The sequence below is a fragment of the Lepidochelys kempii genome, chromosome 2 (genome assembly GCF_965140265.1).
Source record: "Lepidochelys kempii isolate rLepKem1 chromosome 2, rLepKem1.hap2, whole genome shotgun sequence".
In the NCBI taxonomy this organism is placed as follows: Eukaryota; Metazoa; Chordata; order Testudines; family Cheloniidae; genus Lepidochelys; species Lepidochelys kempii.
Genome location: NC_133257.1, coordinates 112,335,728 through 112,359,437, shown reverse-complemented (window position 1 = coordinate 112,359,437; position 23,710 = coordinate 112,335,728). Strand labels below are relative to the sequence as shown.

At 40.1% G+C, this 23,710-nt stretch overlaps 1 protein-coding gene across 13 annotated transcripts in view; it reads left to right on the top strand.

Annotated features, from left to right (window-relative positions):
- Window positions 1-23,710, top strand: part of ATXN1 (ataxin 1) — a 279,929-nt gene that overhangs the window by 51,158 nt on the left and 205,061 nt on the right. For 10 of the 13 annotated variants that reach the window (XR_012157326.1, XM_073331971.1, XM_073331974.1 and 7 more), the window contains one exon: window positions 20,572-20,697. The exons of 1 other annotated variant lie outside the window; for it this stretch is intronic. The gene's annotated coding sequence lies outside the window, so the exon portion shown is untranslated. Of the gene's footprint in view, window positions 1-20,571; window positions 20,698-23,257; window positions 23,361-23,710 lie in introns of all 13 variants that reach the window. 2 more of the 13 variants (XM_073331973.1, XM_073331972.1) reach the window with 1 other exon arrangement.

The window sequence follows — 23,710 nt, the reverse complement described above, 5'->3', positions numbered from 1 at the left end:
ATTATGTTTTAGCCCACAGGAGGATTATATGATCATCTCAGCCAATATAATAGCAGCCATCTTTGATAAATGTAACTTTAAACATTAAATTACATAATGTGTACAGTTTTGTCCCTCATGTTAACTTTACATTTTTATTTTTACTCAGAACATTGCTAGGTGGCCATTTCTTTATGAGCATTTATGTCAGGCTTTATGAGTTTTTCTAATACTTGTGCATCATTTTTATTCAAATGATCTTCAAGATCTTTGGGTGACAGGCAAACATAAGACAGTTCTGAAAAATGATACTAATTATGGAATATTGCAGCACTCCCTTCCTTCCTCCAGAGATATAGGCAATATAGTTCTGGAAACAAAGGTTGGGATTCCCACATGGCAGTGTAGAGTACTAGTAATGACTGGGATTGTTTTTCCAGTGGTGCACAGACCACCATCTATTTTCTTGTGGTTGTAAAAGTCAACGTAGGCAATGTCTTGCGATTTTTAGTTCATTTATTGAAACAATCCACTGATACTGATTAAAAATACTTTTTTTCTCTCTGATAACTCAGGTTTGAAAATGTGTATTTTTTTTAAAAAGTAGGTTGGATGTTCAGGTATCAAAACGGTTAAAGAGAAACAGACACATAAACATGCTCTTTTTTTCCCTCCCCTCTCCTCCTCCTCCCCCTCCTGGGCCCCCAACCTCGTATTTTTTGGTTTGTGGCATTAGAATGAATCTGGCTATATCCCGCCACATGATACAGCCCACTTTTTTATTACTTATTGCTTAGAACACTTTCAACTTACGGTTTCAAGCAGGTGGTAGCTTACCATATGTGGATTTAAGTTGGTGACCAAAGTTCACATTCCTGGATATGATACCACGATAGGGTTCCTCGCCGTAGAGCTCATCTTGACCATTTGCAGTCACTCTTAGGAACCTTCTTTTTTCCAGAAACATGGAGACAGCTGTGGAATCGCCCCTCTTGTTCCTTCTGTAATGGCACAGTCCATCTGAAAATCTGCTTCCTTACTTGGTTTACCAACATTTTACTTACGAGCCCTGACCCAAAAGGAAGGAATCGGATCAGAGTATCTTATGTTAGATGTTGTGCTAGGGAGCAAGGAAGGAAAACCAGTTAACAGGCTAGCACACATACAGTCCTTCTGTTTTATAAGACGCCTTTTTAAAGTACAAGTGTTGTACTGTGGCCAGCAAGTTTCTAGAAAACCATTCTAAACTGTTCTTTTGTTACATTTAGTACTTCATTGTTATGGCACATGCAATTCATGTATTACACAACAGTTATTTTGGACAGAATCTGTGAATTTATTGAAAATAGATGTTATAGGTGTATGAATATTGCCTTGGATTGGTTTCTAGAACACAAGGTAGTGTAGTTCCTTCTTGACTATGTTCATTAAAGTGCAACCTGTGTATCAAGAGGAAAATGTACTAGGAACCCTTCTATTTGTACCAATGACAGATGTCCTGGTGACGGGTGTGGTGTAAGACTCTGAAAAGAATAAAATAGCATTAACCCTTACACAAGTTATTTTCCCCTCTTACTTTCAGCACTATTTTAATTTTTTTCTTTTTATTTTCTGTGTGGATTTCTTTCCTTCCTCGGTGCTGCCCTCAGACCATCAACATGGACATGTTCATTCTAATCAGACTAGAAAGGGTTGTAAATTCCCCTGCCATTCCCTGTTACAAGGCCAGTTTTTACTCCGTCTTTGAACCATCATCTCCTGGTAGGCGTTTGCCATGGGTGATGTAGCCTACCAGTTAGAACATCTAGCAGGCTACCTTCTACCCTAAGACTCATGACAATGCTACTCAGTAATAAAGACAAATGAAAGTGCATGTTGATGTCACCCTTATCCCTGGAGCACACATCAGTTTTTTGAGAGATGAGAGACCTTGAGACCGCATTTTGATTAGGATTTTCCAGTAGTGTGTGCTAGGAAGTCCATAGCTTAGCTCTTGTGCATGGTTTTGACTCTCCCAAGAAGCCTTCATCAATATTTTTCTACATTTCAGGGATCTCTGTTGTACATCTTCACTTTCTGTTCCTTTACAGTATCTCTGAATGTTTTGACACTCATTGCTTTGGTTCTTGAGTCATGTCTTATATAAGTTTCCTTAGTAGGTTCAGAGTTTCTATTTAGAGGTGATGATGTGCTTCTGGTGTAGATATCAAAGCATGAAGTGTTAGGCTTTGATTGTGGTGGGGGGTTTTTTGTCCTAATTGCATTTTCTCTTGGCTGTGCGCTGCCTTTTTCTTATATATGAGCAAGCATAAAAGCCAAGATGTTTAAAAATGGGTGATTGAAGTTAAGCTCTTAAAATCATACTTAGGCACTTAACTAGAATTGTTCTGACCTTAAAAGGTACTGAGCACTCAGACAATTTAAAAAAAAAAGGGGGGGGGGGCGGAGTAGGACCTGCAGGTACTCAGCACCTTGAAAATGCAGCCATTTTTATTTAAGTGCTTAAATATGGATTTAAGAACCCAAATTTAGGCACCCATGTTCGAACATTATATACCATAAAATAAGGAAGTGGGAGGGGAAGGAGGTGGGAGGGACGTGGGTCATAGCTTGTAGGGAAGGAGGAAGGAAACCTGTCGTTGCCCGGATGCTCAGAAATGGTGAGTCAGGTCCCCTAAACATCATAATGGGATTTAAAATTGTTTTTTTTTTTAAAGGTAACTTCCTGGGTCTTTGTATTTGTCTTTTTGTGGTCATAGCCTTTAGGGGTCATATTTTCAAGCTTTTCTCTGTAAGCATAAGGACTAGGAACTTTTAAAAAAATAAAACTGAGGTTCACACATAATTATTTGAATCCAGAAGCTGGGTCTTTAAGAAAAGGACCAAGTATTGTCATAGTTGTGATAAAATCCTGAGAGTTGGCAACACTGTTCATGCTAGACTACAAGAAGGTCTTTGTAGTGCGCTTTGTCAGTTTGTGGAAGTTGCTCTGATCCATGGGCACATAATGAGATGCTGTGCTGCACCTTCTAACAGGCATGGCACAGAACTCTCAGCCCAGGGAGAGGAAAGTGCTAAGGTAGTTTTAAGCTAGCTGTGCACCCTCCTTCTGAGCTGCTCCAGGAGCTGGACAGGCCCTGGCTCTAAGGGGCTTGTCTAATTTATAGCAGTCTCCAATGGCTGCCATATGGGTTGCAGCTCTGTCCTGATTCTCTGCAGGGCTGTGGTCCCATCCTCGACACCCCTCACTAGCCCCACTGCTGGCATACCCCCTATGCCATTGCTTTTGAGGGGGTGTCTGGAAGCTGTCTGTCTTCTGCAGTGCCCATTCCAGGGAAATACACTTCCAGGTGCTTTTAGTTCCCCTTTACACTACTCTGGCCTTTTTACATGGTGTAAAAGGGCTAGAGTGGGGTTGAGGATCTCACTCATAGTAAATACAGTATAAGACTTTAATAGAGTATAACACTGGGTGTCTCTATCTTAATAGTGCTGTACAAATATTAACTAATTAACATGCATGTTTCCAGTGTCAGTACAATCATCAAATTTATCCTGTTTTCCCCCATGATTTCTTGTTTTCTCGAATGATTTGCAGTGGGAGTTTTTACAAGGAGCTTTTTTTTTTTCCTTGAACTTTTGCATTATTTGAAGTGTGTTTTTTCTGTAAGGCTGATATTTGTTCAATGCAGAAAAAAATCCACTTTTTGTCATGTGCACTTCGGTTTGTCTAGTAGATTTCTCATCAGATATGAATGCAAAGTTGCAGGCTTTTACAGCTTTCTTTTGATACCTTATGCTTGCTGTTTTCCTGATAATTGTTGTGTACCTTTTGGATACTCTTTTGACTTGTGTGTAAACTACTGCGTGTAGTTTCAGTTGGAATATGCTTTTGGTTTTATGACACTACTGTGACTTGTCTTCCTTATTTATCATCATGGGCAGCGTTGCTGTTTGGGGTCTGGTATGAACTGTTATGTTTTTGTTAGCCTTTTTTGGTTTGCTAGAAATACATTCAGTGGGCTTTTCAGGAATGGGAGATGCTGCTTCCAGCAACAAATTTTACACGGCAATAATACCTGTCTAATAATTTTGTTTTCTAGTTGTAATTACATGTTATTACTTGCTAGTAATTCCTTTAGAATTTCTGAGTTCATTTTCAACTCTCAAAACATAATTTAAGGAATAATTTGTATCCCAGCTGTTTACAAGGCTGAAATTCCATCCAAGGTTTCTGGTGTCATCACAGAACCAAGATTAAATTATAGCTTTAATTTATGGACTTTTGGGGAATACATTATTTATTACTATAAATTAGAAAATTATTAATCTCTGTTTGTGCTGCAAGGCCGGCCCACTGCTAAAATCCGCAGGAAGTGCTGAAATGTTACAGAACTTCTGGAGCAGTTTGCAGCTCAATGAAGCTGCCAAAAAGGCTTTTGCAGTTCTTCAAATCTACTGGAGGCGATGAAAAGCCATGGAGTCACTTCAGGGTTTCTTCTAAAGCTCCAGATGGTGGTGACTCTGCAAAACTTTAAAACTTTCATGTTCTAACTGCATGCCTTCCCTTTCCCTCCATCTTTCTCAACAACAGTTCCCTTAATCTAAAACAGTAAGCAAATTAACAAATGGAGTTGCACTGTGTTTTTATGGACCTTGATTCAGCAGATCACTTATGTGCTCAAGCCCAAGAGAGGTCAATGGGGCTTAAACACATGCTTAAAGCTGAGTACATGCGTAAGTGCTCTGCTGAATCTGGGCTCAAATTTGGGGCTTCTCATAGAGCCCATTTGAAGGCTTGTCTTCAACCTTCACTAAAATCCTGTGTGTGTGTTTGCATGGGGGAATGCCTGCATTGGGACAGTGTGTGCTTATGAAAAATGACTGAAAGCCTTTTTACAAAATTAATTTGTTCTTTTCAGTTTTTTTCTCCAATGGCAGTTTTGATATTCTATGCTTTGGTGACATTTCAGTTCTCTAATCTTTTCTGACATTAGAGAAGTCAGTGATTTGGCCTTCCTAAAGACATTAGGACTAGATATAACCTCACCAACTGCAGTCATTTATAGCCTTGAGCCAAATTCTCTCTCCTGTGATACCAATGCAACCAGTGGGGGAGTCCTCACTCTAACTGAGAGGAGGATTTGGCCCATTTTGGTTTATAGTATGATGCCGTGTTTTCGTACACAGATAGGCACCAGTTACCTCAGAGAAAAAAACCTGCCTTCAGATTGCCTAATTATGCCCTACCTCCTGAGCGTGCTGCTGTGGGGTTTTGTGCGGAGTGAAGAGGTACATTTTTGTAGTTCTGCCTACTGTGCCCATGTTAGAAAATATATCTTGAAATCTTTAAAAGAACTCTAAGTAATATACTCTCATAACATTTTGTCTTCAAAAGTACCCAGCATTATTTTATGTGAAGAAAAGAGACAGATATTTGTAGAAGATCAAACGGATACAATATCTTAAGAAAGAGAGTAACTGATGTAAGTGAAGTGAATGCTTTTATGCTGGTACAAAAGGATTATAAAAAATTAAATACACCCACATTCTAAGGCTGCATTTTTACCCCAGGCTCTGGTGACATGTGCAAACCACTCAAGTTTCAATCTTGTGGGTTATATTGTCACCAGAAGTTCTGACTAATACTGTACAGTTTTACAAATGACAGTTGGGTACAATATGACTTAAAATGACAAACCTTTTTTTTATTATTATTTATTTTATATATGTATTTTTTTAAAAACAAACCTCAATGTCTATGGACTGTCTGGACCCAGAGAAGTTTTAGGCTGGATCTAAATTTGATGCTCAAATTATAAATCTCAGAAAATGGTTACAATATAGGGCAAAAGTTGATAATACCTTCACAATAATCGTGCATCCAGAAGCCACTGTATTAAAACACACACACAACTATATAGGCAGCATGGGTGGAATTCACTTCTTCCTGCACAAATCCAGAATAATCAGAGTTTGTACAGGGAACTGCATGGGATTAGAAGAATGGACACAGCAGCCAGTCTGCTTCAGCCTATTAGCTGGAATGGTGGCTATAGTTTCAGCACGCACCTGTGCAGGAGTTTTAAGCCATTGGATTCACATAAATTAATCACCTGCTCCTTGCAGCTCTGTCCAGGGCCAATAATGGGTTCCTCCTCACCACCAGGCAGTGCAGAGGACCCTTCTGTGCAGCTACCCTCTTTGTCATCCCCAGTGGATGGCTAAATTGGGGTTTATGTTGTGCAAAGAGGCTTGCCTGGATGAAATTCATCCCAGAGGACTAGCTTGTCACAGGGTCTGGTCTACCCCCCAGCCTATACCCAGTCTCCCTGGGAGTGACCCCTTTAATATGCTGGCCCCCAAGGTCTCGCACAGTTCCACAGGGCCAGTCCCATGGCCTCCAAGGCTAGGAGACTGGGCCTTCAGCACCAGCGCTCCATGCAGCGACTCCGGTCACACCAGGGTCCTCTGGGAAGCTTGTACTGTCCGTGCATATTTGCAGCGAAACAGGTAGCCTTTTAAAAAACAAGGTAAGCACTTATTAGTCACCTGGCCCAGAGAATCTGGAAGTCCTGAGGTTAGCAAACAGAGGCAAAAGTTAAGCCATAGTAGTCCAGTCTGGTAAAACCAGTGCCATGGTGAGCCGGCCAAACTGTGGTGGACTGCATCTCTTGTTTTCACTCACTCTTCCCCTCCACTTTGTTCTTCTTCTTGCAGTTTTCTGCCTTTCGATGTTGATGGTTCAGTTGCTGAGCGTCTCTTTGCCTTGCTGTTTGCTCTGTTGATTGGGGCTTGGTTTCAGCTGGTTGTTTAATGACTGTATTCATTCCATCCATCCAGCCCTATGACACTCCTCCTTCTTTCACTGTTTTAGCAGGAGACTTAAGCTTTTTTTTTCTTTACAATGCAAAATTCAGAGGGAAACCCAGGCACACACAGTCTTCATAAAATATTTCAGAAAATTTTCACTTTGTGTCGCAGCCACAGGCTTATACACCCTTTAAATCAACAAAATTGGCTTTAAATGGGGCTTAAGTTCTAGACAGGCTTTGTACTGGCTGTTTGCCAGGGTGGATTTCACTTTATATGACTAGAGATAGTATGTCACGCTAGCTGAGAGGAAACTGGTTGTTTTATCTAAGGAATTGTTTTATAAACTGTGTCATTATGGTTATGGGAAACTGTGAATTCTCCCTGAACACTAAGTAGTATAAATCTCACATGCACATCTTCTGATCTTTTTTTCTTTTTTTTTTCTGTTTTGCTACAAATGTTATTGCCACTTTCATACAGAAAATGACATGGCTGCAAGTTTTTGGATTGTGGTGGCACTTACTCGGAGTCGCTGGGAATTAATATGAGAACAGATGAGGGATGAGACTTGAAGGGAGATTCCACAAGTCAGACTCAGGTTGGTTGTCATTCCGAAATGGAACTGACAACTGTGGGCCTAGTTATGTTAGGCCACTCCAGTCTAAGAGTCAGATCCTGCACTCATGTGTTTGGGACACACGTTCTCTTGTATCTGTGGGCAGGACTGAGATCTAAATTTTACCATTTGCATTCTGAACTGGGCAAGATCAAAGACAACCTGGAGAAAATGAAAGAGAAAGGATGATGGTAGATTTTAAAATAAGATTTGGGTTAAATGACATTTTGGTACAGATTGTGGGAAATGAATCTTAGGTGATGTTAAAACATCCTGAAGAATGTATATCAGGCTCTGCTTTCCTCTGTGTCCACTCCCCCCAGGGCCTCCTCGCCTTCACATACAAACTTAGGGCCAATAGAGGCAACTCCAGTGATTCTGGTGACAGCACTGTGTTTGGTTTGTGCTTTGTGCTTTGTAGCATGGATTGCTTTGCAGTCCAAGTTTTGGCTTTTAAATCAGTTACTATTTGATAACCTCATTTTATACTCTGCTGACTCTGCTTCCCTTAGGTATACAGTATGAGCATGTGAAGTTATATAATTGCAGTAACTTCAGTTTACTGTCATATAATGAATGATTAATGGCATAATCTGTATTTTTAAAATACATAAACAACTCAGTGTAATCGGTAAAATATTTCCAGAAGACAAAGACAAACTGCTAGGGCAGAAGACAGAGGTGCTTGGGACTTCTTTAATGAGTCCCATGAAATCAGATGGATTCTCACAAATCTATTTGAATTATGTATATTGTTGCACTTGAACATTTTCATATGCATGAGCTGTTGCATACCAAGTTCTAGTAGTAATAGGCAGCTGCTGTGTGGTCTTGGAAAAAGATACTACAAATACTTGAAACAGGAAGTATTAGTAAAAGAAGTGAAGTTGAGTGCCACACTAACATGGTGGCCTAGTTGCATTGTTTGGGCCTTCTGTTTCAGTTTCCTCTTTTGGCTTCTTGCTCCTTGAAATAGCAGGAGATTAGAGAGCTGAGAAGACACCATGCTCAGCCCCTCTGGACAAAGAGTTAACAGTAACTCCACTGGCTCGTGTGGACCATAGTCCTGCATTTGCACATGCTTAACTTTACTGATGTCAGTAGCCCCACTCGCACGTCCTTAAAGTTAAGCCTATGTGTGTAAGTGTGTGTAGGATTGGGGCCTAATAGAGCCGTGTTGACTGGCTCTGAAAAAAGATCCACCTGCCCTCCTAGCCAAAGTAAATGGTGAGCGAGTCTTGAGGTTGAAGGGAAGTAAAATGGAGAGAATGGGGGGTGTGTGTGTGTGAGAGAGAGAGAAACTGTTGAGGGCCCAGAAAGAATGCAGAGAATTCTCTAACAAACATATTTGTATTTCATGATCGTGGAACTGATCAGCCACCATATATTCTCTCTATTTTAAATAGACAGTATTAAGAGTAGTTTATAAAATGTATAGACAGAATTATAAAAAGGGTGTGTCTTCTAAAGTGCCATGTCTGAGGAAAAATGCGTTTAATGTACTCCTGTATTCTTAATGTGTACACTCACTGAAACATGCACGCGCTCACAAACTCTTAAATGGATTTCGTCATATGGATGGAAGAAAACCACTCACTTTCTGAAAATGATTTAATGTAAAATTATTTCATTCTTTAAAAAATGTTCATTAGAAACAGCATTAACTATGGAAAGGCCCAGGAAAGTGGTAAATTTCCTACCTGCTAAAGTCTTTAAATTGAAATTGGATGTCTATCTAAAAGATATGCTCTACTGCTAATTATTGTGCTTGACAGTATCTACTTGCACAGCAGGGAAGGATAATTCCTTGGTGAAATGTCGTGACGTGTGTTATGCAGTAGGTCAGACTAGATGATCATACTCGTCCCTTCTGGTTTTTAGAAGTTATTAATCTGTGCTCAAGGCTTTAAATTTTATACAAATCAATGAATTATTCCAGTTTATATTACATGTAAATATATATGCCATGTGTTTGTATGCAATATGGTATAAAAGGCATTATAGTGTAAAATATAAAAGTAATTACTCATGTAGGCATGCATGTGTGTGTGTATAGGGATATGCGTGTGTGTATATCCTTTAAAGTATTTCATTCCTTTTGAGAGAGAAAATAATAATTAACCTTATTTAGTAATGCATCAGTAAGCAATAGCTGAGACTTTTCTTTTTTCAGTCTGTTTTGCACTAATGAAAGACAGTCGCACTGCTTAGCTTTGCTTCAAACAACCGTGCCTATGAAGTGGCTGGTTTAAGGTTACTTTCGTTTTCTGCAGACAGTGTTGCTACATTCCATTCACTGACTATAGATCTAGAAAAGAAACTGAGTGTACCATGTGGAATGTTGAAAAGAACACCATAATTTTTAACTTATACCAGTTGCCTCTGAAATTAAAGCTATGTTGGAGTGGTGACAGTAGCATAAGAAATGTTCTGTAATTTATGGGAAGTGGCCTGAATAAATACAGTACAGATTAAGGTACATTCCAGTAAAAGGTTAATAAGAGCAGGCACGTGTTTGTAAAAATTTATAATAGACATAAAAAAAAATTCTGGTTTTATTATTTTTAAACTTCATTAGCCACAACACAGAAAGGAGTACATAACAATAAGCATCAACATCATGAATTTTCCATTAACCTACTCTATTCCTGACGTTGCCCCATCTAACTCATGTTATGAATCATATTAAGAAAAAACACCCTGTTAAGCCTATCCAGGGGAAAAACCCTTACCTCACCTCGTCTCCAAAAAACCCCCGAAACACCTACTTGCCCTGTTTTGACTACACCAAATTCTAATCTATTCTTTACTATATAGATGTACAGATACACTTTTCCTGTCTCTCACAAGAACAGTGTTGTCCCACTTTCTTTTGCTGAAATGTAATATTACTACAAATTACAATAGTAGGTTGAACATGTTAAAGAAATGGGTCAATGGAAAGATTACATTTTCAATCCACATAAACCAAATGTAATCACATACAGAATGCAATACCTCAAACCAACAGAAGGAAAGTGAATCTCAACTTAAATCTGCCTGAGCAAAACTGTGCTCAGATTTGACATTCAGTAATCTCATAGAATTGGCACTATCATTTTGAAACACTGAATTTTTAAAATGTTAGATGCATGTGTTTTCCTTTCTTTTAATTCAAACATGATTTTTTAGTTTTATTTTTGTGGCCTTTTTAAAATCCAGCCTCCCTCTACTATTCCCATAACTTTCTATCTAAGGTACTTACTTATAGGGCCCTATCACCATAGTATCTGAGCACCTCTCAATCCTCACCATACTCTTGTGAACAGGTAAGTGCTATTATCCCGGTTTTACTGATGGGAAACTGAGGCACAAAGAGACCAAATACCTTGCCCAGGGTCACACAGGAAGTTGGTGGTAGAGCTGGGAACTGAACCTGGTCCCCTGAGTCCCAACCTAGAGCACTGGCTCCTGGATCATTCTCTCCACTTTGTGTATGCAATGAAGAGTGAATGCAAAATTACAGATGCATTCATGGTGGTTGGGTATAAAAAATTCAGGACCCTAATGTTTAGCCTTTCAGATGGTTCTAAGAGGTATGAGACAATGAAATAGGGCCCTAAGATCTGTCTTAAAAATAATCCTGTTACAATAACATCTCATTGATTGACTATCCAGAAACAAAAGTGTCTTTTTGTCATAAAACAAACAAAAGCTTGCTTTTGTTTGAAATGGATTGTGCAAATAGGGGATGAATATTTATGGCATGCCACGTTCTCAACTGCCTTCATCCTTTTCATTCATGAAAAGGGACTCTTTGAAATTGGTGGTGTAATGAAATTGTGAATTCTATGCACTCTTCCTCTGCATTTGACCTTGTTAACATTGGGCCTAATTCACACCTGTGGTGAGAGCCAGCAGAAGGCCTGTGCAGGTAGCGTGAGGCTATCATAAGTATTCCTATTGGATTCAAGTGGTACATTGGCTTCTGTGTGGGGGTGAATTTTATCTAGTGTCACCATATGGCTGACAAATCCGGAATGGAAAAGCTGCAGAGGAACAGAGAGAATGATTGACTCTGCTTGATTTACCTCTTACCTCAGGGCTATTTGGGAGTTTGTCTCCAGCTACTTCTTAGCAACTTGGTAGAAAACATTTGCATTAGGCTCTTGTTATGGCTAGGGAAAATACATTGGTAAAAAAGCATAGAAACCTCTTCCATCTTTTGGTGGATGAATGTTTCCAGCAAGTATGGTGGGTTATGTAGGTGGAAAGACTCTCTCATTACCTTGGTTATGGAGGAGAAATGACAGTGTTTTGGGGCACTATTTAAGGAAATTTGGAAGGGGCACTTGAAATCCATTTTGAAAAGAAATATCCAGAACAAGTGACATAAAATCAGACTTAGACTGTCAATTTAAAAAAATCATACTTCTATCTTGAATATTCTGCTGGCTATCCTTGTAAGTTGCACTTAAAATGTATTGTTACTGAAATGGAAGGGTTGGGGGAGAAGAGTGATTTCTCTCTTGTTTTCCAGTTTGTTAGGGTTGGGCTTTTGACAGCACTTGGTGTATAGTCAGTTTCACAGTTTTCCCCTATATAATCATTTAGTTAGTCAGTTTCCCTTGATGTTTTTGTGCCTCTTTCACACCACAACAGGGGAGAGAAGAACATTGTTAAAGCTAGGGAAATGTGGTTGTAAAACCACAAAATATGGGGCAGGCATAATACCTGAAACTACTTTTAACTCCTTTTATTGATTTTTTTTTAATTGACTAGATTTCAGGGTAGTGCTCTCCATTTTAAGGCTGAGTTTATTATAATTTTTATCATTTTATTTATTATTGAAATGCTACTAATATAGTGATGTAAGTGTACCTAGCGCTTAACAGACAAAATATATTGACCTTCCCTCAGGAAAGGTAACAAACCTTCTGGGATAAGTGGAAGGGAGGAGAAGAGTGTACAGCAGTTAGGGCAAGTCTACACTACAAGGTTATGTCGACTTAAGTTATGTAGACATGCAACCACTTCAGTAATTAAATCACTTTTGCACGCCCACACTATGCTCCTTGTGTTGGCAGTGTGAGTTCTCACCAGGAGCGCTTGCACTGATTGAACTGTCAGTGTGGGGCATTGTGAGACACTTTCTGAAAGGCAGGAACAGTCGATGTAGGCAATGCAGTGTGTACACTGGCACTGCATCGACCTAACTACATCGGCCTAAGAGCTACGCCTTAGGAGGTGGAATTAAGTCGCTGTAGTGTGCGAGTCACATTGGTCGGAGCTACTTTTAGTGTAAACACTTACAGAGCTAGGATGGTGTAAGCTGCCTTATGTTGACCTAATTCTGTAGCGTAGACCAGGCCTTAGATCATGTAATTGCTTTAGTTAGTAAAAGCCACGTCTTGGGCATTTCATAATTTTTCTGTCTTAGCTTTCTTCCTTTTTCTTTGTATATATTCCCATGAGGAGATTAGAGTGAGTAGGCCTCAGAGAAGAAAGGGTGTATTGAGAAGTTTTGAAAGAGAGCTTGCATTGTGAGGGCCAATGACCATGTCATCTTCTATGACTTGTACAATGCCAAACACACTTATTAAGCTTATCAAATAACAGCCCTGGTCTAGCAAAGCCCTTAAGTTTGTGCTTAATTTTGAACATGTGAGTGGCCGCATTGAAATCAATGCTTGAAGTACGTATGTGCTCAAGTTCCTTGCTGATTTGAGGTCAATAATAATAAGATATTAGTTAAGGATTTTTTACTCAACTAGTGTTCTGTTTTTAAGCAAGTTTTTGTGGCTGTGGTTGTTTGGAGGTAGAAAAGGAATATAATTTATACTTAAATCTAGCTCTTCTATAGCCCTTTTCATCAGTGGATCTCAAAGCGCTTTATAAAGGAGGTCAGCATCATTACTCCCGTTTCACAGATGTCGAAATGGAGGCACTACTATAGTGAGGTGTTGTGGAAATATTATCTTGATATTGTATGTACTTGATGCTATACTACACATCTTTTTAAAAAATGTGCTATTACCCCAGTAGGGTAGGTGTGAGAGTCAGTCTGACAAGTGTGACAAACCTGGGTTCCTGGATTGGACTGTCAGCGATCCACAGAGTTGATTACCAATCCCATCATTTGTTGAAGTTCTTGTCTAGTGATTCATGCTGACAAAAAGGAAGTGGAAATACAGATGACGGGGGAATAACAAAACACTATACAATTACAAATCTTCTCTGTAATATGTGGCATGACAGCTGATATGGGAACTTCATCTACTTCCGTATCCTATCTCCTCGTTAAAGGAAAGGGTTTGGCTTAAATAGTCCTTTTACGTCCAACAAATTCTTCTAGTGCCCAGGTCCTTGTTATTCTACATTAAGGCTTTTGTTGCTTCCCTGACTGCAACTAATGGTCTTGGTGGTGTCCAAAAGCATTATCTTCTCTTGCTGGTTGTCATGCTGCTGCTGGTTGGAGGCTGGTCAGCTCCAGAGAGCTGAAGAATGTTAATGGTGTGATCGCTGGTGTTGCGACAGAAAGTTTCTGCTAAAATTACCTGTTTTCCATAGCATGAGGAGAATTCTATTTTAACATAGCTAAGTGAGCTAGATTGTTCACTCTGTGGACAACTACCTGTCGATAAACAAACACATGCTACTGAAAATCCAGCCTAACATAGCCAGCCTACAGGTGGGGTGGAGTTCAAGATACAGATCTCGTCTTTAAATGCTGAGCTAGCTCCTTTTAAAGGCAGAGAGTAAGAGAGGGAAGAACCTCAAGGCAGTGTGCTCTGATAGCTGCTCTGCTCCCTTCAAAATCCATCTCAAGGGACCCAACATTTCTTAATTTTTCTAGGGGCCCTACATTTAAATATGCAGACTATACACAGGTGCAACATATTTCGCTACAGCGAAATACGCTACCTCTCTCTGTAACATCTGTGTGTACTTACCTCAGACAATTATAATTGTTTAAATATAGTGTTTACCGTTTTTCATGTGCATATTGAAGTTTTATGAAAGAACCTTATTTCTGGCACCAGATTGTCCAGATAGGAAGTATAGACAGTAATCATTTAGCAGGTGGCAGCGCAGTGGTTCCGATATTGGAACTTAGTTTTTTAAAGCAAGCAAACTTTTGTAATCCCGCGGTGCATGGGCCTCCCAGACAGTTCAGTGGCAGCAATCATGAAGGTATTAACTGGGCTGGACCTCATGATTGTAATGTATTGATTTCCCACTTTGCCCCGCTGTACATGCTCTGATACTGTGGCAGAGGAGTACCTACACAGAAATTCTAAAACAAAGGCCTATTTCTGCCATCTACATGTCTGAGGTCTCCAGCTCAGTGGTGGTGTCAGGAAAGATTACGCCTTTGAAGACATAATCCCGCCTCCTCCTGGGCACAAGGAGAAGCATGGTGTGGCGCAGGTCTTGCTACATCTTTTAACATGATAAGCAAACTCTCCACTCAGGGCTGGATGAAGGCCTGGAGACAACAGGTGTGTGCCTTAGGCTGCGAAAGCCATGTGATAAAGTCACCACCGCAGCTTTCAGGGCCTTTTTTTAAAAAGAATGTATTTTTCTAGTCCTCTCGTTTGCAAAGTTGTTTAGAATCCGAGTGCCGCAGATGTCTGAGTTTGCAGACAGCCTCCAGTGCAGGGAAGACCAGCAGCAGACACTAATGCCAGAGAGGAAGCCAACGAGTACTACATACGTCACCAGAGCAGAGCACATCCCCTCTTTGAGGTGAGGGGCCCTGCCACTGCTTGAGTGGAGGAAGAGGCACCCTCCTGCCATTCCCACCACTGCCTGGGGGGAGCAATCTGGCCGTCATAATTTCTCCCTCCTCTGGTGGCATGGGAGTGTCTCTAGGGCTCTGGGTTACCCTAGTCTGGCCCTGACTGCATCCTGATGCACATGGGAGTGGAGCCATGGCTCTGCCCATTCCCTGACCAGAATCACCTCTGGAGCTAGTAAGTCGTGCAGGCAGTTCTAGTCATCCCCACCCGTTCTCTCCCCCCAGTACTTAGAGATGGATTATCTGTGTCAGTGTGAGAGCATCTGTGCAGGGGAACAGTTCACTGTACGCTCTCTTCCCGGCCCCTGTGCAGTCACACAGGGGGAGGCATGATCTAAAACTCTTCCTGTGTAGTGCGTCCTGGGGTTTAATTTCTTTCTTTTCTTGATTCTTTGTTTCTACTGTTGTGGTTTTTGTTGGTTTTTATTGTAATCAGACATGTTAAAATGATTAAGTACAAATTGCTGGGGATGGAAAACTATCTTGGTCAGTTTAGCACAGACAACACCCTCAGACAAATGCAAGTATGAAGCAATCCAGCAGAAAGACTCTTTACAGTATTGCCAACTCACGCCTTTTATCAGAAATCTCGCGATATTTAGTGTTTTTCTTAAAGCCCCAGCTTCTGGATTCAAGCAGCTATATAAAACAGTTCTGTGACTACTCAGAAACCATTCAGCCTTCCATGGATGGCTTTGCTCAGAGAGTTCCGGAAAAGGCAGTAGTGCTGATAAAAGTACAATCCAGCAAAGTGTTTCCTAGCTTGTATTTTCTAAGGACCAGATTCTGATACTGTTACTTATTTTGAGTAGCACCTCGCTCTACAAGGGGCCTTTTGGACTTCAGTGGGTTGCTTTGTTGATTAAGGTGCTATTTAAAATGTGTCTGTCACTTACCTACTTAGTTGTATATTGTAGTTGTTTAGTAATATTTATTTATTAATTATTTATGATCACCGAGCCATTGTGCTTGGCCCTGGTTCCCATTACCATAGTATCGGAGTGCCTTACAATCTTTGTTCAGTGTATCCTCACAAGTCCTCACTGTGAGGTAGGGTCATACTACTGAGTCCATTACACAGATGGGAAACTGAGGCACAGAAAGATTAAAGTATGTAAGTGATTTAGGAGCCTAAGTGCCATTTTCAAAAGTGACTAAGGCTCAGATCCTCAAAGGTATCTCTCAGTGGAGTTAGGCGTCTAAATACCTTTGAGAGTCTGGGCCTTAGGAGCTTGCATCTCACTGAAAGTCTTGGGCACTTCTGAAAATGTTATATGACTGGCCCAAGGTCACACAGGGAGTCTGTGGCAGAGCAGGGAATCTGGCCGTAAATAAACATTATTTATTTATTACAAAAATTAAAGATAAAGGTGAAAGTGAGAATTAAAAGATTTTATGTTGCTGTAGATCTTAAAATAGAACTTTCCATCCCTTACATTTAAATAACACAAAGACTGTGACACAAACACACAGGGAAGCCAGGAAGTTGATAGCAAAGGCTGATCGCTGGTAACTCATGCCCATTACATTTTGTCTTGAATTAATACTGTTTGCAAGGTGGGGTGAGGCATAGATAGATTGTCTTCCTTAACTTTGAACTTCCAGGCTTTTCAGTATTTGGGTCTCAAGTTTAAAGGGTCTCATCCTGCTCCCACAGGTCAGTGGGCCTAACTGTGCAATCCCTAGTCACACTGAGTGAGAGTAGTCTCCTTGAAGTCAGTGCAGTCACTCACATCAATGCTTATCAATGTAAATAAGCCTTCAATGGATGAGACCAGTGTGGGCAGGAACAGGCTATAGTTACTTAAACAGGAGGTTTGGGGTTCTGTATGTAATGTAAACTGCTTTAGGGACTGGTGAAATGCATGCCGTTTCTGTGCAGGTACTAAAAGAAAAGTAGTAAGGGGTTTAGGGGTATTTCCGCCCTCTCTGAAGTACATGAGTTTTTGTTCCCGGTATTTTTTACAACTGGAGCTGCACCATCACTGATTTTACTTTTTGAATCACTGACCACTTTTGGAAAAGTTACTTTGTGTTTGCAGAAGAATGCACAGTCATAGAGAGACGTGGATAATGACTCCACTTCTTAATTAAAAACAATGGAAAAAATTATTCAGTGCTGCCTGTCCGACATAGCTGAAAAAAAGCAAACAAACAGTTTGGCTTAAATGCACGTAAGCTCAGGAATTCTGTCCTCAGTCACATTGTGAAACTTCCTTGACTTCAGTGGGGGTTTCACAGGTGTAGCAGAGGGGAGAATTTAGCTATAAATTTTGTATAGCAATTCCAAATACAGTTCTAAAATTTGTTTATAAAACCATAACTAACATACCCAGAATCCAAAGGGGATTGTGAAATAGGATGAAGGATTCTCAAAGAGAAAATGAACGCAGTGCTGGTTCAAAGCACTAAGTCATTTAATACTGCAAGAGACAGCTTAAACCTTAAATACTGGACCAAATGCATCCCTGTCATAAATGGCTGTACATGAGGGTAAACCTGACCTATTGTTTTACTACAATCAAAAGAAGATTGAGCATGTTGGTGTAACTCTTAATCTCTTATTTTAAAATCAAAAACATTCATGCTTTTTTGGTGATTGTGGGGAATATCAAAATTGTATCGTATCATAAGAATGTCCATACTGGGTCAGACTAAAGGTCCATCCAGCCCAGTATCCTGTATACTGACAGTGGTCACTGCCAGGTGCCCCAGAGGGAGTGAACCGAACAGGTAATGATCTAGTGATCTCTCTCCTGCCATCCATCTCCACCCTCTGACAAATAGAGGCTAGGGACGCTATTCCTTAGCTATCCTGGCTAATAGCCATTAATGGACTTAACCTCCATGAATTTATCCAGTTCTCTTTTAAACCCTGTTATAGTCTTAGCCTTCACAACCTCAGGCAAGGAGTTCCACAGGTTGACTGTGTGTTGAGTGAAGAAGAACTTCCTTTTATTTGTTTTAAACCTGCTGCCCATTAATTTCAGTTGGTGGCCCCTAGTTCTTATATTATGGGACCAAGTAAATAACTTTTCCTTATTTACTTTCTCCACACCACCCATGATTTTATATACCACTATCATATCCCCCCCTTAGTCTCCTCTTTTCCAAGCTGAAAAGTCTTGGCCTCTTTAATCTCTCCTCGTTTGGGACCCGTTCCAAACCCGTAATCATTTTAGTTGCCCTTTTTTGAACCTTCTTTAATGCCAGTATATCTTTTATGAGATGATGGGACCACATCTGTACGCAATATTCAAGATGTGGGAGTACCATGGATTTATATAAGAGCAATAAGATATTCTCCGTCTTATTCTCTATCCCTTTTTTAATGATTCCTAACATCCCGTTTTTCTTTTTGACTGCTGCTGCGCACTGCTTGGACGTCTTTAGAGAACTATCCACGATGACTCCAAGATGTTTTTCCTGATTAGTTGTAGCTAAATTAGCCCCCATCATATTGTATGTACAATTGGGGTTCTTTTTTCCAGTGTGCATTACTTTACATTTATCAGGTTTCAGAGTAACAGCCGTGTTAGTCTGTATTCACAAAAAGAAAAGGAGTACTTGTGGCACCTAACCAATTTATTTGAGCATAAGCTTTCGTGAGCTACAGCTCACTTCATCGGATGCGTCATCGGATGCGTTACCTAGGGAGGTGGTAGAATCTTCTTCCTTAGAGGTTTTTAAGGTCAGGCTTGACAAAGCCCTGGCTGGGATTATTTAACTGGGAGTTGGTCCTGCTTTGAGCAGGGGGTTGGACTAGATGACCTTCTGGGGTCCCTTCCAACCCTGATATTCTATGATTCTATGCATACTGTGGAAACTGCAGAAGACATTATAAATATATTTTATAAAATATATATGAATAAATATATAAATATGTATTATAAAATTATAAATATAATGTCTTCTGCATTTTCCACAGTATGCATCCGATGAAGTGAGCTGTAGCTCACGAAAGCTTATGCTCAAATAAATTGGTTCGTCTCTAAGGTGCCACAAGTACTCCTTTTCTTTTTATATTTATCCACATTAAATTTCATGTGCCATTTTGTTGCCCCATCACTTAGTTTTGTGAGATCTTTTTGAAGTTCTTCACAGTCTGCTTCGTTCTTAACTATCTTGAGCAGTTTAGTATTGTCTGCAAACTTTGCCACCTCACTGTTTACCCCTTTCTCCAGATCATTTATGAATAGGTTTAATAGGATTGGTCCTAGGACTGACCCTAGGGGAACACCACTACTTACCTCTCTCCATTCTGAACATTTACCATTTATTCCTACTTTGTTCTCTGTCTTTTAACCAGTCCTTAATCCATGAAAGGATCTTCCCTCTTATCCCATGACAACTTAATTTACGTAAGAGCCTTGGGTGAGGTACTTGTCAGAGGCTTTCTGGAAATCTAAGTACATTATGTCCACTGGATCCCCCTTGTCCACATGTTTGTTGACCTCCTCAAAGAACTCAAATAGATTAGTAAGACATGCTTTCCCTTTGCAGAAACCATGTTGACTTTTGCACAACAGTTTATGTTCTTCTATGCATCTGACAATTTTATTCTTTACTATTGTTTCAACTAATTTGCCTGGTACTGACATTAGACTTACAGGTCTGTAATTGCCAGGATCACCTCTAGAGCCCTTCTTAAATATTGGCGTTATATTAGCTATCTTCCAGTCACTGGGTACAGTAGCTGATTTAAAGGACAGGTTACAAACTATAGTTAATAGTTCTGCAATTTCACATTTGAGTTCACACAGAGAGTCACTCTCTCTCATTCACTCACCCTCCCACCCTTCTTTCCTCCCTCCTTCAGCCAGTCTGTCTTGTGTTCTGTAAATTCCAAAATATTGTAGTACATATTTACTGTCTGGTCTGATATTTTCCCACATATCAGTATTAAAAAAGATGAATGTGACAAAGTGAACTGTGTGGATCTTTAGGCAGTCAATCAAACGTCACATAAATCTTCCTTAAATAATAATCATGAACGATCACTACTGTAGCAGTTTGTTATTTAACACAACATATTTTTCTGATTTGCATCTACGGTGGTTCTTTCCTTTCCCTCATGCAATTTTGTATTTTGTTGAATGAGGTACTCATTTGTTCATTAACGACCATACTATAGTACAGTATAGTGTACCAGAGAACATGATTTTTTAAAAGTACTTCAAAGTTGTTTAAGGCAATTGAGGGGGAAAAGTGCAACCTACAAAACAGTCATCCGAGTGCTTCTGCTCTGGGTAGTTAACACAGTTGCTTTAGGAAATAAAATATACATTGGAGAAAGGTCAGGGATTTCCCCTGAGCCACCTAGCAACCACTTGAAGTGACATTTTCATTCTGAGTGTTTCTTGTTTTGTTTTCATTTAAGTATCCTGGAGCACAATGGAAAAGTTTTAATATGAGACATCAGAAAAAAAGGCTGCAATGTCTAGTGTGCTGAGGGGAAAAAGAGAGACTTATGACTGCATCTTGAAACACGCTCAGATGATTTGAGGTAAGTGATAGAAAAGGTTTTGGCACAAATTCGATTGTAATTAATGTAATCATTATTAACTTTTGAATCTCAGGATGTCTTTATAACCTGCATTGATAGATGAGTGCGTGTGTGTGTAAGTAAAAATAACATAAAATTTTAATGGCAAATCCAGAAGAAAAAAAAAAAAGTAGTGTACTTATGTTTCTGAAATTAACTACCTGAGCAAACGCTATCCGGCAGACTCATATGCAGGTGTTTAACTTCATGCAAATGATTAGTCCCAGTTGAATCAATGAGGCTTCTCATGTTTAAAGTTATTCATATGCATGAGTATTTGTGGGATCAGAGACCATATTATACAATCCCATCTCAAGAAAGGTATTCTATAAAATATAGTGGATTGTAGGAAAATGCCTATACAATCTCTTATTGTTATAGAACTGACATTAGTAATCAGATTTTACAGCAGTCTGCAGTAGTATTTTTATGTTAAATAGGTACCTTTCAATTATATATTTTAAAAATCTTCACCTGGAATATCAGACTTCTTACAGAGGTCTGTTAATTTTATTTTATCTTTAATATTTTGGCTGGCTTAACTGCTTTGTTGGTGACATTCTTCACTGGTGCAGTTAAAACAGTAAAGTCTCCTTTCTGAACCAGAGCTATAAATGGTGCATCAATATTTGAATAACAGCAGAATCAGCACTTCTGTCACTCAGACTACTTTGTGTTGTTTTGTTTTAGCATTTCCTAAATAAAGAGGGTTTAAATATGAATTGCAATGAAGAACCTCATCTTTCATCTCTGTTCTTCATTTTCCAGGCCTTTATTTTGCTCGCATTCAAAAGGAATGACCGAATTTTTGTCCTGAGTAAGGGCAAAAATACAGTACAGTTGTAAAACTATGATCCCTGAACATACTATATAAATAGCCATTAAAAAATCCTGTGGCCTCCTTTCTGAATAGAAAAACCAAACCGTTTCTTCCATTCCACATACAAGTGTTGGAAAATTACTGTAAGAAACCTGCACAGTTGAGGGCATGGATGAATTGCTGTGTTCTCTCATGGGACAACGGTTAGCTATGGTGTGAAAGGGGCAGGGAATGTGGTATCAGGCCCGTGCAGAGCATGAGAGCCACCAAGGAATTCCAACAGCAACCCCCTGGGTCTTGGGACATCTCTGTTGCGTGCCTGCATCTTGATGCACTATTGCCCTTCACTCCCCCTTCCTCAAGCAGCATGACTGGCTACCGTGGTCATGGTGCCACTAGTATCTCTGAGCATTAGTCAGCTCTCAGAAAGGGGATTTGAAAAGCCATGGAGCTGACGTTCTTTTTGTAAGGACCAGCCTTAATACTCAGGAGGATTTCCAGTGCACCACAGCACTGCAAACAGTTACTGCTCCGCTCCAAGACGACTGCGAACGGTAAGAAGTCAGAAAAGCAGGTCATGAGCTTGGAACATCAGGTTGCTGAAGGGGAAAATGTGTTCCTCTTCCCCATCCAGCTATGCTGCTCAAAATCCTACAGCAAGATTACAGCGGGGTGGGGAAGAGTAAAATGCACAATGTATCCCTTTCCTGCCCTCTTTTTCCCATTGCTTGGACTAATCTGGATGGTATTTGTACATGTTTGCTCCCTTCCTTGCTGCAGAGTGGAGGAGAGCATAGCAGGCCCATGGACACTGATTTATATGTGCTTCATAGGAATGAAGTCAGTAAGTTTCTTTGGAATCCACAAGCTCAGCGCTGGGAATCAACATATTTCCTCTTTGGTCCGTGATTTAGGGCTGTTGCTTGGAAAATTGTACTAGTCCTGAAAGCATTCATACTAGTCCAATAACTAAGAATCTTTGCAAACTCCTGAAGATTACTACTTTATGCCATCTGATTGCTTAGTTTCTTCCATGCCTTCAGGTGGTAAAAAGCATTGCTTTCTAGAGCTAACCTTTCTTCAGGTAGCCGATGATCAAAATAATGTCAGAATTCAGCTAGTGCAAGAGGAAGATGTTGAATCAATTTAATGTTCTTCTAATGTTTGATATCTCACAACCTATCGTGACTATCTGATATTCCCAGTTTTCATGTCGTGCTCCCTGTCAGTACCCGGCCCAGGCCGGGGAAGTTAATGAGCCAACCAGCAGACTGAATTGGGTGATGAATCCTGGTTACATGCCACCTGAGGCAGCTTGCACATATGCTAAGAAAAAGAAGTGATACAAAACGTTCATTTGTTTCTAGCCCTTGTGGAACATAAGATATTGGATCTGCAATTATGTCAGGCCAGTGTGATGTCCTTTATTTGTGTAGTTCTTTTTTTTTTTTTTTTTTTAAACCCTGGTGCAGAATTGACCTCAGACCAATATAATCAAGATGGTTTTCCTTTCCTAGTATCCTCCTAGTTCTTCTTCAGGTCATGTCTTAATGAGTGCTCCATGTCACGATATGTGCACCCATGCACTCTTGATCAGAGATTTTTGTCAGAATTGTCCGTTTGGGCCCTAGACACCCTTGTGCCCTAATATAAGGGTATATAGGGAAGGGAGACACTGCCCCCACTCCAGTTCTTTCTCAGTCACAAAGGTCTAGCAAGGGACTCGGAGGCAGAGGAGAAAGAGGACAGCTCGTGGAACACCTCCAGGGATGCATGTCTCGAACAACTCCAGTTTCTGGACAAGGTAAATAACCTCTTTAGTGGTTGAAAAGGAGCTGAAGTGGTAGTGGTCCACCCCTTCTTATGTACCCTCGTATTGGGGCACAAGGTTTTCTAGGGCACAGGCCCCAGTGAGCTGCATTGGTTTCCAAAGCAACTTGTGTTAAGTGGAAATGAGGCTTTGCTAATATGTGTGCTTGCTTAGAGTTTCCTGCATGTGGATCTTTTCAATGGGGTGTGCCTTTTGTGAATCAGAAGGAGAGCTACAGGCTGCCAGACACATAGTGCAGTTGTTCATTTGTTTACATGTGTGAGTGTAAGCTTTTGTAAAAGGGAGGTTCTGGGGAGGGAGTAGAGGGAGCTTTATTGTGTGTG